Below are 16839 nucleotides of genomic sequence, written 5' to 3'. Positions count from 1 at the left end.
ATCTCCATCTGGCTTTTTGTATCAATCAACACAGGTTCTGCTCTGTTCTTGAAAACACTCAGATCCTCCTTAGCCTTTTGATACTCACAGACTGTAGTTTCCACACAGGAGATCTTCTCTACCTCTTGTGGTTCCCCCTCAGTTTTGATCAATCTTTAGTCTATGCAGGAACTAGAAAGAGTCCATCAAAGTTACCTTACAGTCTATGTTGGCAATTGTGTTTTACAGATTCTTGAATGCTACTACAGTAAGGGAATTAATTGACGAAGCCCTTTGCTTCTTCTCTCCAGTTTATAAACTTGCTGCATCATCCACTGATTCAGGTGGCTGCTGCATCTGGAAACAACAGCCTTTCAATTTCCCCCATTTTCCTCTTTCAGTTCCCCTTGTGTAGCCTGAGGGCCATCTTTCACGAGTGACTATCCCACCTCTGAATATGAAAATTATTGGTGTATGCCAACCATTGTGAGAAATTAATGCATTCAACATGCGGTAGGCAGGTCTTGTTTTTCTCATGCCCCATCTGTTCCACTTACACCTTTCTTGCACCATTTCTCTACAATAGAGCCCCACTCAGGGCCCACTGCAGTAGCTGACATCCATTCAGACTTGGCTCCCACGATTTCTTCTTGTGCACACCTTTCATCTGATGTTTCAACGGCCAGTGTATGCTATATCAATGTCTGCTGCTCAGGCATGCACTTTGTTGTTTCTGGATTCCACAGGGGGGAGCTCAACAGCCACCTTGATGTCAGCCAGATAGTCCTGGGCACTCATGCAGTCCTGGGTCACCCCAGACCTAGAGAGAACCACAGAATCCCTAGGGACCTCAAAAGACCTGCCTCTTTGTCTACAGTCCCCGGAATGGAACACCTCAAAAATAAGTCAATGCTGGAGCTCTGTGACCACTATTGCTCTATAGCACAGCCAAGCCCCTCCTCCTCAAGTTTCACTTTAGAAAAATAGCAGCTTGAAGCATTGCATATTTCATGTTCACATTTTCAGCAACTTTGAAGAATTTGTGGTACATCATTGTCCATGCTAAAGAAAAAAAGGAAAAATAGAGCGTGAAATTTATGAAAACAAATAATTGATTTTTATTTCATCACTTATGGCTCACTGCTTCCATGCATACAGAAAGGAACACTGAAATCTGTTAAAGCTTTACATATAGTCCAGAAGTAAAGAGAGGCTTTACATCATCCAGATGAGGTGCATTAGTATGGCAGGTGACTCTAGATGTTTTCATGCAAGATTTCGGAGAATAGTGCCAAAACTAGAACAAATAAATGTGAAAAGAGTGAGGTTGCTAAATAGCTGAAATTGATTTTGATACACACACACACAAACTCACAGGCACCCCTCCCCCCCACAATCTCCTCTTCATCCCAGCCGACAGGTACTCTGCAATGTGTACTTTCTAATGTTTATTTAAGGTTCTTTTAATTTCACTAGTACCTAATACAGAACATCATGCCCTCATGAAAATGAACTTGAAGGCATGCCATGGAGAGACACAACATGAACTCCTATGGTACACCTACTTGAGCCAATCTAGAGATAGGTAAATCCCCAGTAACAGATATGCACTTTTCCTAAAATACCCAGAACAGGGCTTGGCAATCTATTAGCTCTACTTTGGATGATAAAATGTATATTATAATAATGGAATGCTGTGAGCTGCACTGAGGACAAGAGTGTGCCAGAGAGACAATAATGACAGGTATGAAACCTCTGCTTCAACATTGCAATGAGTGTCCTTCTGTTTCGTACATATACAATTCGGAATATTTTACCCTCTGTTGGTGGAATGCTCCTATAGCAGTATAGCCATTCTGCACTGTGTATATTGGTCTTCATCAGTTCTCTCCCTTTTCATATTTTGTTGCCTGTCCTATTGTCCTGAAATTCGGGGAGAGGTTTTTCATGAACCAATGTATTATACCCAGTGTTCCATAGTGCCATATCGGAAATTGGATTGTTGGGATCTCATATAAAGACAATGGCATAGCCAGTGTCTAATTTAAGCTGGTATTTGCCAATGCTTGGTACAGAGTCCTGATTGTTAACACCGCAATACCAAAGTGTATGATGGACAGAGTATTTGAGCAAATCAAACAATCACCACCAGTCAATTGATCAGGGTTTAATCCATCATCATTCTTTAGCTCACTCTACCACATTACCAATCCCAAACAGTGAAGAAAAATATTTTAATAATTATGTGTATTTTAATATTCATGCATGGATGTTTCAAACAATCTTTTGTATCTTTAGGATTCAGAGAATGGTCAGATGGTTCTATTCCCATGGCAAGATATCTGTTGTATCTCATCCAAGATTCCCGCAATTCATGACGTCGTTCATCTTTATTCTGCTCTATTGACATAATGGTTTGCTGCAATGTGTACATACATCACTCTGAATCATGACATCTCTAAGAGTGTCAGTTAAACCTGTGTACTTTAAGTTAGTGGTGGCAGAGCAGCAAGAACATGAGGATTCACTGATCATCAATGTATCAAGGATACTTTGTGATCACACAACTACAGGACATGTTCTTACAGGTCAGATAAATGAATAAACAACTTGCTGTTCTTCCTCTACTTTATCAATCACAGCAGGGGGTTTGAATCCGAAGCACCAGATACAAGGATTCTTCATTCAATGTAGACAAAAACAATCTAAAATCAATGTCAAATCTATAAAAAATAATTTCAAGCAAGCAAGCAATGCAATGCAACCAAGATAGGGAAGGTCAGAATAATCACAGTTATTCAAGGCTAGTAAGATAATGCCTCTCATTTCATAGAAATAATGTCAGGCAACGTGATTTAAGAAATATATTATATTTTGTGTCTCTTATTTTTTTATTATTTTAAGATACCGACTGCAAAATATTAAAATCAACTCTCACAATCAACGCTATCTCCTCCCATTGCTATTATGTCAGAATATTATCAGAGTTGCTATGGAATCAGAATATTGTCCCCATCAACCAATACATGTTGAGGCCAATCTTTATGCTGAGTCTGTTTAGTATTTGGGCATGCACATATCTTTTCTTTCCCAGATTCCATAACATCAAATTATGACTCATTAATAGCAAAATTAATCAACTGTTTGAGCAATGGAACAGTTTGCTATTGGGCCTTATTGGGAGCTATGACATAATAAAGATGGGGATTCTTCCAAAATGTGTGTGCCTGTTTCCAGCAATACTGTTATACCTACATGCTACCTTCTTTCGCAAACTAGAGAGCTCTTTAAACAAATGTATTTGGCAATATAAATGCCCCTGATGCTCAATTTGCTTACTCCAACTTTCAACATATAGAGGTGGCTGGTCTCTACCAAACCTTATTAACACAGTCTTAAGCACATGCAACATTTAAACAATAGTACAATGTATAATCATTAAACATCAGATTTTGTTTAGAAGTTTTACTTTCAGCCTTCTTGCCCCTTTTTTAGCCAACACGTGTTTGTCACATTGGGTGTGCAGCTATATGAATTCATCAGGGCTAAAAGGACAGAAAATATCTCTAGTGTAAGAACAATTACAGTACATATGTTTGCCACACAACACTATTATGGTGACATATGTATATTTAAATTGCACCGAAGATTATATTGTGGCATACAAGTGGAAACCCATGCAACTTGGTTTCTAAAAGATTAGAACAATACATATCAAATGTCATAATGCCGAATATACAAATGTAGTTACTTGCGTATCAATGTAACCATCCCATATCAACACATACAGTACAGAATGCAAAAAAGTGTACAGTACAAAGCAAAGGACATTCATGGACACAGTCATTGTGTCATGCACAATTAAGCTACCCATCACAACCAGGGGCCAGTGAAAATATAGCCAAATTACCAAACCATCAATTCATTGCAAAGTGTGGCATCTTAAAAACCCTTTAAGTGCTCTCCCTTAGAAAATATGAATCCAACACCTCAATTGTTGTCCCAAATCATAGCATTAAAAAATACATCTCAATGTCCACACATATGTAGTTTTCTTCTCCTAAGCAACAGAATATGTAATGAATCCAAATAGCCTCCTAATAGTGCTGACAGCTAAATTCATCAATGATATATTGCATATTTTCTTATCTTATCTCTCGGGTGAAATTTAAGACGTAGAATAAGAATTCATTAATACCATCACTCAATCCCAATCGAAAATAAATAAAAAGGACCCAAATCAGGTTCCATTGTAAGTGTCCCTTATTTGAGTTTCACACCCAGTCCTGGTCATTAGTCCATGCAATGCTCACCAATAAATAATCTACTACTGTGGTATATAAGCCACCACTACTATCTGCCTTGTTAATGCGGTCTATCCAAATGTCTGTTCTTTTCCTTTAAACTGATGAGAACATCACACCTGTAATCACAAAAGTATTAATACGTGGTTTGCCCCCAATTATGTGCACCACTCCATATACAGGTCAACCCAAGCACTATCCTGACACAACATGTTAATATAAGTGAAAGCAATAACATACTAGAACTGTGTAAACCTCACAGTCGAAGCACCCTAATATACTTCAATCCATGGCCACCAGCTTAACTTGGACCGCCGGAAGTTTGTAGCATGTTTTTAAAACTGACCCAAGCCGCATTTACGAAATATTGTCTATTAGAATTTAAATTGATTTTATAGTCATGATCGATAACTTTTAATCAAATGAAATATATAGGCTTTTTAACATTGTTTTATATGTGCTTTTATGGTTGTTTTACTATAATCGAAGAAAGCTTATTGACTTGTCTTGAAAATGGTATTGGTGTGTCAAAGGTTTCAAATATGGTACTCCATATTTTATAATGAGTGTTGAAAGGTTATACTAGTGTATGATAAGATATATCAGATTGTCACGTGGATGATGTCATCAGTGATGTCATCAGTGATGTCATTTCAGATGTCATCAGTGATGTCACTGACCATGTCATGAATGATGTAATATGTGACATCATCAGCAGTGGATTGCGGGCGCGGGAGTTATACTTAGTACAACTAACTATAACAGAGGAATTTCAATGGTTTTGTACGAGTGAAATGGCCATCTAACTAAAACACCCCTAAAACCTATGGTTTTTTCAGGGCATTTCTAAGGTTTTTTAAATTCTAATTCCTAACTATAACATGTCTGAAACCTATGGATTTTTTTCAGTGAATATATACACATATATATATATATATATATATATATATATATATTTATTCAGTGGGTCCTAACAGCCACTCCCCACTCTTCACTTATCCTCCCACCTATCCATCTTCTCAAAGAAGGCCACTGAGTTATTCCATGCATTCCAGGAGAGGGCAGAGGTTTGGGTCCATAACTTACAGATTTCCATTCTAGAGATCAAAATTTGGTAGAACATCAAATTTCTCTGTTTTTTTGTACAAACACGAGCCCCTCAAGTCTTACTGTGTAATCGCAAACATAATTAGGACAGTGCTTACCTCCACCTCGGAGTCCAATACATCAGCAATGGCCTTACCCACAGCTGTGTTTAACCGAAATAACCCCAGGGAAGACCTAGGGAAGGGAACTAGAGGCACGGGGTGCTAGGAGTAGGCAGCCTCCAACCTATAATATTTAACACAAAAAGAGTCGCTCCCAGTGTGATGACCTAAGTGCTACAGTGTTATCTTGTGAGTGCAGGCATCTCACAAAAAGTGAAGGACTGGTCTCACACACCACCTGATGTCATGCTTCATCATTGTCCTCACCCTCTAAAAACTTGGTTTGGTAGAGGGCGGACATACACCTGGAGACAGGGATGCACTACTAAATCTAAGTGGGGGCCCTTGCAAAAAAGTGAAGTTAAAAGGCCATTACAGATGTCATACTCATTTTAATGTAACTGGCATCTTTATGGTATTTAAAATGAATGGTCGGTGTGTTGGGGATTCTATTGTCCCCCCACTGTGCTATGAGTGGTTGACATGTTTCTGCCTACTGGCCCGAAGGGTCCGTGGCATTCATCAGGACCTATACTACACAATCGGGCTCCACCCTTACCGTACTGTGATGATGAGGGTGGGGTGATCACTATTACACTCCACCGTTTGTGTGGCTAAAGTATTCACGCCTGTAAGAGGAGAAATTTAAAACAATGTGAAATCCAGAAGATAGCGGCACATTAGCTAGTCTGTTGAAGGTCATCGGTATGCCACCTACACATGCAAAGCTAAGTGAGTGGCTATAAGTGCATCAACCTGTGTCATTCAATTGTGCACTTAATAATAAATGGGGAACAAGATCCCCAATGCTTATCCCAACAGATGGAACCTACTAGCCCCATAGGAGAGTGAGGAGGGGAGATCCATTTGGTCAAGCGCTATATTGAGAGGAGAGAAAAGGAAAAATCCAGGAGAATCAGAACATGTCCAGGGAATGTTCAGGGTAATGTAGTGCTCAAAAAGATGTTATGTACTACAAGGAAACCGGGAATTCCAGGAGAACACTACCATGAAGGACAAACACACTCATCCATCCACATCATATACACTCTTACTGTAAAATGGAAGTTCACCCGCCTCTGCACCTACATCCACATTCCTGGCCTCCTCGCTGGTAAATGAGGAGTGTTGCTGCACGCTATTTACAGTGCTTACGCCGATTTGTGAGTGCTAATTAGGTCTAATTGGCGGTGATTCAGTGTCGGGACCGAGTCCTATTTAAATGGTGCCTGACTTGCCTGTTTATAAGTTAAGGAGTATCTAGGTCCTTAAAAGGAATTTTCGTTATCCCAGTCATTGCTTGCCTGACACTCGCGGCATTGCGGAGATCTGCTTCTGTTGCCAGCACCCATCTTACTCTCACCCATGTGCACCACCACTCTGTGAAGAGGGGGCGTAGTCCTCTGTTGCTATGGTTTTGTGCTACTGCATCTTTTGTAGTATGGCACATCTTATCATTACGGGGTGGCGCCCGTCTTACTCTCACGCATGGGCACCATCGCTCTGAGATGAGGGCGTGATCCTCTGATGCTATGGTTTAGTGCTACTGCGCTTAGTGTAGTATGGTTCATCTATCATTACGCTGTGAGCCTTAGAAAATGACACTTGTTGCATGCACTATTTTAGCGCAACAACCTGTATCTAAAAAACAGGGGGATAAATTATTGCCACCAACGCCAAAAGAGGGGCCATGTAAGCCCTAACTGCCTTGTAAACAAAACTATTGTATTAATGTATTAAGAATGGCATTTGTGCTGTGGTCATGGGAGCTGTGGAAAGTTCATATAGCGTCTCATAAAAGGAAAGTGTGATGTTTAAAAAAACTTCCAGTCTTACAAGAACCACTAAACTGGTGCGATGTCTCTCATACCAAAGTAGCAGTGTGCTCAAATATATAATGTCATACTGGGGACTATGTAAAGGTCCTTTCTTTGCAGGTGACATAACAATCGGTCTAAAAAAGGCTCAGATGATCACTTCTGAGGTTACATGTTACTCGGGTCAGGGTCAGCCAAAGCCAATACGGACCACGGTGTGGTTGCGTGAATTACCCACAGCTAACCAGAATTCTCTGGCATCGAGCAAGTAGCAAACATGGATGTATTTTCTGCCTCATCACTTCCGCACCACTTACATTTGGAGTCGCCACTTCCCCTTAGTTTTGCCAGCCTTTAAGGGGTCCAGTAGAGTCTATAAAGGGTATAAAAGTGGTTCTCACTTAATGCAGCAGATTTAACGACTTTGTAAAGTGTAGAAAGAGATACTTGCCATAACTCTTCCATCTCTGTGTCTGGCAAGTATCCATCCTATGCAGAAGAGGGTGCTCTCAACTTTACATTGACCGCTGTGATTAAGTATTGGTACCATAATGCTACTTCCGTCTTCTTGGGCCGTGGATCTTGGAGATCGATTTCCATTTGGTTAGGTTGCCCTTTTGTCCAGTCCTGGGTCCATAGCCACAGTTTTACTTGGATTATTTTAAATCTGGAGATTTTCCCTCCTGTCTTCTGATTCCGGTACTCTCATGTCTGATTCTGTCCGCCATCTAGCATCGGTCCCCATCTACTTAATCAACTCTGTCTGATGGGATCCGTGTCAAGCATAAATTTTGGAATACCAGGAGAATCCCATATGGGAGACAACTTGCTATCGTACGCAATTCCTAAAAGGGATCTAATCTCAAACAAAGTTCTGGCCACTGCTTGTAGACATTTTAATCTGACCTTCTTGAAGTATTTTGGAGCCCCTAATTTATAAAGAAAGTCTTCCTTGGATAATCCATCAAGCATTACTCTGTACATTCCACCCACTGGGGTTTCTTCAGGATTTGATAGTGACATTCTGCTGATTAAAGATGAAAGGCCCAGCAATATATGTGAAAATCTGGTAGCCCCAGCCCCCAACACCCACCTTTCTGGCTTCTTCCAAGGTATACGCACACACTTATTGGCCCAAATAAAGGTTGTGATCTTCCCCTGTAAGGCTTAAATTATTTTTTTAATCAAATTTTCAGGGGGTATTATCATCAGAAAGGTAACTTTAGGTAAAATAAACATTTTCAGCATATAAACCCTGCCGTATATGGAAAATGGAAGATTCTGCCATCTTTTCAACAATTTCCCCACTTCTTGGCTGGTTTTCTCAAACTTTGATGCATCAAGTTTCTCTATATCCCTGATTATATTTATTCCCAGGTATCTCATGTCTGTAGCACTCTTTATTTCCTCTTCATTTGACTTCTCTTGCCTCTTCCTGTACCTTTCTTTCTTTTTTTTTGCACCTCACTTGCTTCTTTCTGCATCTCTCGTCCTTCTTTCCGTGCCTCTCTTGCTTCTTTCTGCACCTTTCTTGCTTCTTTCTGTACCCTCTCCCTTTTTTGTACCCCTCTTGCTTCTTTCTGCACCTCTCTTGCTTCTTTCATCACTTCTCTTGCTTATTTCTGTACATTTCTTCCTCTTTCTGAACTTCTCTTGCCTCTCTCTGCACTTCTCTTGCTTCTTTCTACACTTCTCTTACGTCGTTCTATACCTCTCTTGCTTCTTTTTTCACCTCTCTTGCTTCTTTCTGTACTTCTCTTGCTTCTTTCTGCACATTTCTTCCTCTTTCTGCTCTTCTCTTGCCTCTTTCTGCACCATTATCCCTCTTTCTTCACTTCTCTTGCTTCTTTCTGTATCTCGCTTGCCTCTTTCTGTACCTCACTTGCTTCTTTCCACACCTTTCTTACTTCACTCTGCACCTCTCTTGCCACTTTCTGTACCTCACTTCTTTCTTTCTGTACTTCTCGTGCTTCTTTCTGGGCATTTCATCCTCTTTCTTCACCGTTCTTCCTCTTTCAGCATCCTTCTTAATCTTTTTGCACTTCTCTTGCTTCTTCCTGTACAATTTCTTGCCTCTTTAAGTACCTCTCTTGCCTCTTTCTGCACCTCTCTTGCCTCTTACTGCACCTCTCTTGCTTCTTTATCCACCTCTCTTGCTTCTTTCTTCACCTCTTACTTCTTTTGGCATTCCCTTGCTTCTTGCTGCACTTCTCTCGCTTCTTTCTGCACCTTTTTTCCACATTCACCTTTCCTCCTCTTTCAGCACTTGTCTTCCTCTTTCTGCACCTCTCTTGCTTCTTTCTGCACTTCTATTGCCTCTATATGCACCTCTCTTGCTTCTTTCTGCACCTCAGTTGCCTCTTCCTGCACCTTTCTTCCACTATCTGCACTTCTCTTGCCTCTTTCTGCACCTCTCTTCCTCCAGAGTGAACACCACAAATGCTTCTGGCATGGCGGACTCTGGTTTCTCTACCTCTCTGGCATCTTTTTGCACCTCTGTTGCCTCTTTCTGAATCCCTCTTTCTTCTTTCTGTACCTCACTTTCTTCTTTCTGCACTTCCCTTGCTTCTTTCTGCACCTTTCTTCCTCTTTCTGCACATTTCTTCATCTTTCGGCATCTTTCTTCCTCTTCCTCTACTTCTCTTGCCTCTTTCTGCACCTCTCTTTCTTCTTTCTGAAATGCTCTTGCTTCTTTATCCACCTCTCTTGCTTCTTTCTGCACCTCTTACTTCTTTCTGCATTCCGTTGCTTCTTTCTGCACTTCTCTTGCTTCTATCTGCACCTTTTTTCATCGTTCACCTTTCTTCCTCTTTCGGTACTTTTCTTCCTCTTTCTGCACCTCTTGCTTCTTTCTGCACTTCTCTTGCCTCTATATGCACCTTTATGTTTCTTTCTGTACCTCTCTTACTTCTTTCTGCACCTCTCTTGCTTCTTTCTGCACCTCAGTTGCCTCTTTCAGCACCTTTCTTCCTCTTTCTGCACTTCTCTTGCCTCTTTCTGCACTTCTCTTCTTCCAGAGTGAACACCACAAATGCTTCTGTCATGGCGGACTCTGGTTATTTGAGAAGGTCAATGATTTCACAGAAACCTTGTAACCAGATGCATGTTGGAGTCACCTGTTTCCTCTGATTTAAACCCATTCATTTTCCCTGCACCATTTTTGGTGACATCTTGATTTGGCTTTTCCTGGGTTCCAGCCCGATGACCCATGACTGTTGCATGTTCTGCTTTTATATCCATAGTGAGAAAGTCCACTTTAGCATTCAAAAATATTTCAATCCTGAAGGGAAATATTAGTCCTCACCTACTGTGGAGAAACTCAAAATAGACAATAAAGTAAGAGGAGAAGATAAGGAAAACATAAGTGATACCTTAATTGGTCACCTTTAGGCTTGAAGAGAAGAGTAACAAGCTATTTGCCCATACTATTATAGTTTCACAGAGTGGTTTTCGAAACCTACAATCATAATCTTGATTATGTTATGAAATGCCTTAATAATTACATTCAAATAACGTTTTCCTCCTTAAAGAATTTGGTATATTTGTATCTATCTATCTATCTATCTATCTATCTATCTATCTATCTATCTATCTATCTATCTATCTATCTATCTATCTATCTATCTACTTACCTATCTATCTCTCTCTCTACCTCTCTGTCATTTGAGATGTCATCAGTTATGTCATGAGTGATATCACTGACCATGTCATGAATGATGTAATATGTGACGCCATCAGCAGGGCATTGCAGGGGTGCCGCATTTTATAGTTAGCTGTTCTAACTATAACGGCTGAATTTCTCTGGTTGTGTACGAGTGAAATGTCCAACTAACTATAACGTCCCTGAAACCTGTGTTTTTTTCAGTGAATTACTAAGGTTTTTTTAATGCTAATTTCTAACTATAATGTTCCTATAAAGCCCCCGTAAATCCTACAGGTCCCTGTGGGCCAACTAGCTCACCAGGTTCCTCCAGTAAGCGCCACAGAGCTGCGTTGCAGAGAGGTGTTCCGAGGTCATGCCTCTTTTTACACCACACTGCAAACATGGCTTCTGGCCCAATACCTGTGATCTCAGGATACAACAAAACACAGACCAGATGGAAGGTGCAAAGTGTTTATTACACTACACGTTTCAACCGCGTCCGCAGCCTTGATCACTGTGAAGTGCACACCAATAGAGTGTCCTTATCTAAACATGGTAAAAATAAATGAAGGGCACATGTATAATACACACATAGCGGCCATACTGGAGTGGTAAACATAAACTCTGAGTGTTACCAAAAGCATATACCGGGACTGTTGTTTGAAAAGGATTCCTGTAAGGAAAGTCATGCAAACATAGAAGTCAATCTAGTAATAAAAGTTATAATCAAAATGGTATGTAAAGCATTGCTAAGCATACTTGACATGATATCTTGTCGCTAAGAACCCCAGCGTGCCCTATCCTTAAGTCCCAGATGCTTGCATGTGCATGCAAGTGTGCAATTCACCGCACACGGGTCAGGTCTTTTCAATCTGGGAATGTGGCAGCCATGCTGCAGTCCCCCACCCTACTCCAATAAAGTAATGGGATAGAGTGGCAAAAATTATAAATAATAAATATAATTGATAAATGCAAATGTGTCTCCTAAGCCGAACTTGAGGAGCAAAGGAATGCCTGTCAAACATAAGAGAAGTATCTCTGAAGTGTAAACGATATGCATGCTAGAGGCAGGTGCAGAAGCCAAAATAGCTAGCACAATGCAAGTGTCCGACGTCCTGCATGATCCATGATCAAGTGTATTGCCATATTGGCAAAGTGCCCAACTACTGCCTAAGACCAAGAGGACAAATGGTAAAAGGATCTGTGCATCAGCACAATACCTTACTAATTAACCCCAAGTGGGTTCTGCCAAACTGAAATCTGTACTACATGGCATAGTGTCTCTGAATGACAGAAGTGATAAACAGTAAAACACATGCATATATATATGTCTGAGAAAATTGGCAACCTATAGACATGTAAGTAGGAGATACATCCAAATGATATACAGTCCTATCAGGAGAAAAAAGAGTCAACATGGCTCTGCTTATCAGCCCTTTGCATATTCACAACCATGTAAAAAGGTTACCCACCAAGTGATTTTCTGCAGTGCCGACGAAGAAAAGGCTAGGGGACCCGTCAAGGTGAAATAAGGTGTATGGGCCCATTCCTTTCCTACTGCAAAGGAAAAAAAAGAAAAAGAAACAATTACCATTAGAATAGTGAGATATCCATTGTACCAGTATACTACGCATGGTATCACTGGTAGCAACATAAAAACAAGTATAGAGTTTCTTATGCACATAGACTGAAAAAAGAGAAAAGAGATAAAATATATGCTGCATCAAATGCAAGGGATACAAAAGGAACGAATAGAAGGAGAAGATAGGTTTACTCTTCTCTGAGAAGTATGGCAAGTTCCTCGTCCTGGTTGAGTACACTTGGGATTTTAGTTTGAAAATCGACAATGTAATTGTACTGCCTCTGTCTTAATTTGAAGACTCTAACCCCACCTCTCGGATTATTGTGGATTTTCTCTACTATAAAATAACTCAAGAGGGTTCTATCTGAGAAGTGTTTCTCCTGGTAGTGGCGTGCAACCGGATATTTGGGATCTTTATTGGCTATCGCTCTCATATGCCGCAATATTCTTTCTTTGGCCATAAAAGTGGTACTGCCAATGTACAATAACTTGCACGGGCACTCGATGACGTACACTAGAAACGTGGTGCTACATTTAAGGAACTGTGTGATGGCTTTTCTGTTAGATCAGTGTGCAAACTCATTACGAAACATACTGTTCCCGCAGGCCTTGCAGTGCTCGCAGGGGGAAAAGCCCTGAAGGCCATGCTCGTTCTCAGTCGGAAGTACAGTAATGTTGCTGTGAACTAACATGTCCCTCACATTCCTACCTCGTCTGTAAGTTATGTTGGGTAAATCAAGGATGGTGTCTCCTATGATGTTGTCACATTTGAGGATGTCCCAGTTTTTGGCTATGATACGCTTGACACTATCTGAGTCAGAGTTGTATGTCAGGATGATTCTGGTCCTCTCGCCTCGAAATCACCCTCAGATATGTCCTTGATAGAGAGTGTTTGGACCCTACTTACACCAAGGGATTTTTGTATGGTGTTGCCTGCTGTACGAGTTATTGCTTAAAAAGTCACTGTGCAATACACAAACCAAAGGGCCATCGTTTGATTAAACTGGTTTGATTTTTGTATGCAGATGTGCTTGTCATTGGATGACCAGTCACTTTGAAGTATGTGTGCTTTCATGCACAAACCAAAGAGGAATTGTTTGACCAATCTGGCTTCATTTCTGCATACTGGTGGACTTGTTTTCACCCTGCACTTTGATAGTGTATTCACCTTGATGCAAGAAGAAAGGGGGATTGTTTTACAAAACACACTTGAGATGTGTATATTGCTGGATTGCTGATTGTTTTATTATGCACATTGAAAATATTTGCACTGTTTTCTGTGCTTCACCAGCTACAGTTAGTATAGATTCTGTCATTAGGTATTTATGGTGTTGTTTGCACTTGTCTATAATATGTGCTCTTTTATCTGTAATTAACATTCTTTACACTACAGAAACGTTCTGATGCATCCAAGCAGTTTCCATCCTCAGCCTTGTTTAAAAAATATATATATATTTTAAAAGGTTTTATATAGCGCTGGCTAGACCCGGAGGTATCAGAGCGCTTTACATGAGCATCAGATCATAGTTAATTGTTACATTGTTACAAATGATACACGGTTCTTAGAGCATGGCAGCATAGTTACTTGTAAGGTCGAGATAAACAATAAGCACAAATACATAAGGGGAAAAGCAGGAAAGGTGAGAAATTCAGGGGAGGGGGGTTGGAGCAGGGGAAGTAGACAGATAATGAAGGCGGGATAGAGGAGGGGAGGGTGAGAGACACAGCATGGGGAGAGGAGGGGAAGGGTGGCGGGGACACAAACCGGTCACCCCCTTCATGATGGTAGAAATTGAAAGTGCTTTCTCAGTTCATTTTAAATACTATAGAGTGGTTATTATCATACACAGCCCCTGACAGATGGAAGTGTGTGGCATGCAGATAATTCATACCAGTTCATTTCTCTTGGAGCTGGCTGGATATTGAGTTATATATGGTGTACTCCTCTTGTATATTGTCGGTCGAGTCTGTGAAATTGCAGGTTTGGGTTTTTCTTTCAAAGTTTAAAGTTATTTTCCATCAATGGCAATTCTAATTCAGACCCTATGTAGTTGTTCTTTATTCTTGAGCATTAGGCAGTTCTTGAGACAATAAGCCAACTTCTTGGCATTTTTCTGATTGCTGATATTCTGCTCTAGACAACAATGTTACAAATAGCATATATGCTAAGAGTGTTGCTCACTTTCTTATTCAAACATTGAGCAAAGCAATATAGAGGCATTTTAATAACTGCTGGCAGTTTCAATTAAAAATATACAAGATTTTTTGGTGGTGAGGTAAAGTGGTTTGGTGGTGGGTCGGGGCATCGTTGTACTTTGCAGGGGGGCACCCCTCAAGTTTTGTTATGCCACAGTGTTAAGATGAGGTCTAAAATTTGTTTTATGGCGTTTCTCTCACATTGCCAAGCCTAACAGCAATTTTGTGACGCAGCGGCGGCGCAAATCCTGCTCCATGTTGTGGGGGTACTTACAACGTGAAGCATCTGGGAGATGCATCACGTTGTAAAGCCCTCCGGCACATGTAGGCATTCCTGTGCAGGGGGGGGCCGTTCCGGCGCAACGTCTAGTAATACAGCTGCTGCCGGAAGCTCAGGGTCTGAGTGATTTAACACAGCAAATATTGTGCGCAAATTATGTGTTTTGGATCTTTTGGGTATAAACCCAGACTGATCTGGTAGCTCCAGATTGGGAAGTAGAGGTTGCACTCTATTAGCAATAATTTTGGCAAGTATTTTTGTGTCTATATTTATCATAGCGAGGGGCCAATATGACTCACACCTGTTAGCTGCTTTATCAGGTTTTAACATTGTGACTATTAAGGATTCCTGGATAGAGGGAGGGGAGAATACCTGCATCGTAAGCTTCAGCATATATCTCCACTAGCCTGGGGGCCAGCAGGTCTACATATGCCTTATAAAATTAGCTAGGTAAGCCATCAAGGCCAGCAACTTTACCATTGGGTAGCAACAATATAGCCTCTTTGACATCCTAAACCATCCCTGTATAAATGAAGTACTCATGTTGTCCAGGGGATAGCCATCATAACGCAATATCATGTACACATCATGTCAGAGTAAAACCTCATTAGCATGTGACTAATATTCTGAGTGGTATAATGTGTCTCAGTATTTCAAGGAAGCATTTCTACAATGTGATTTGGACTTGTCGATGATCAGAGTTTTTCAGCCAAAGGGCTGCTAGGCCTGCCTCCCTCGCCATTATGCCTTGCTACGCACCTCCTAGATCCATGCTGCGACTCTTGAGGCGAAGTGTCATCATCATATTCAGAAATGAGATCCCTAGTTTGGGCCAGCAGTGCAGGATCTGGCATCCGTATGTATGCACATTCTAGGTCCCTTATCTTATCTTCTAATGTGCGCCCTCTGGACCCTAGTGACCCTGCCTGGGCCCCAATGAATTCCCCATGAATTGTAAGAGCAATAGCCTCCACAATCTTGATCCAATAATTTAGTCGGCTGAAGATGCCATTGGAAAGCTGGTTTCGAGAAGGATGGCACAGTCAGTCCCAGTAGCACAGGGCAGTGGTCGGAGAGTGTCCTAGCAAGATGTCGGACTGTCATGATCCATTCAATTACCTCCTTGGACACTAACCAAACATCTAATTTAGACCACGATCCATGCACAGTAGATACCAATGTACCCTCCCTACCAGCCAGATTGCGGCTATGCATTACATTCACTAGGCCTTCCACCTCCATTATTTCATCAATCATCTGTACAGCCAATTTGCCATGCCGTAAAGGACTTGCAGATCCATCCTACTGTGGGTTCAAGTAAACAGTGAGATCACCGCTCCAGATTACTGCAGCAGAGGGCAATGCCGCTATTTGCCTCCAGATATCATTGTAAAATGTGGGGCCATCCACTTTGGGGCCATATAAGTTTACAAATAGAAGTCTTGTGCCACCATGACAGCCCTGTAGAAGAAGCACCCTCCCTACATCATCTGTTTCGGAGAGAGTCAGTGTAAATGGAGTTCTCCACCTTATGAATATTAACACCCCTCTTGAATTTGAAGAATATGAATATGCAACCCTGATCGCGGCCAACGTGTTCCCACCTTCTGTTCTGTGTGCTTGGAAAGGTGCGTTTCCTGTAAGAAAGCAATCTGAATATCATGCCGGTCTAAGTAAGCTAATAACTTAAGGATTATTTGAGGGTTATTTAATGCCCGCACATTCCAAGTTAACAATTTAATAGAGCCACCGGAGTTTAAGTGTATCTATTCATAGCCATCTATTAAAATGTTTCTAGATGATTTTAACATTTCTGAACATTGGATCTAC

This window comes from Lissotriton vulgaris, chromosome 7 (genome assembly GCF_964263255.1).
Source record: "Lissotriton vulgaris chromosome 7, aLisVul1.2, whole genome shotgun sequence".
NCBI classification, from domain to species: Eukaryota; Metazoa; Chordata; class Amphibia; order Caudata; family Salamandridae; genus Lissotriton; species Lissotriton vulgaris.
Note: the sequence above shows the minus strand (reverse complement) of the source record.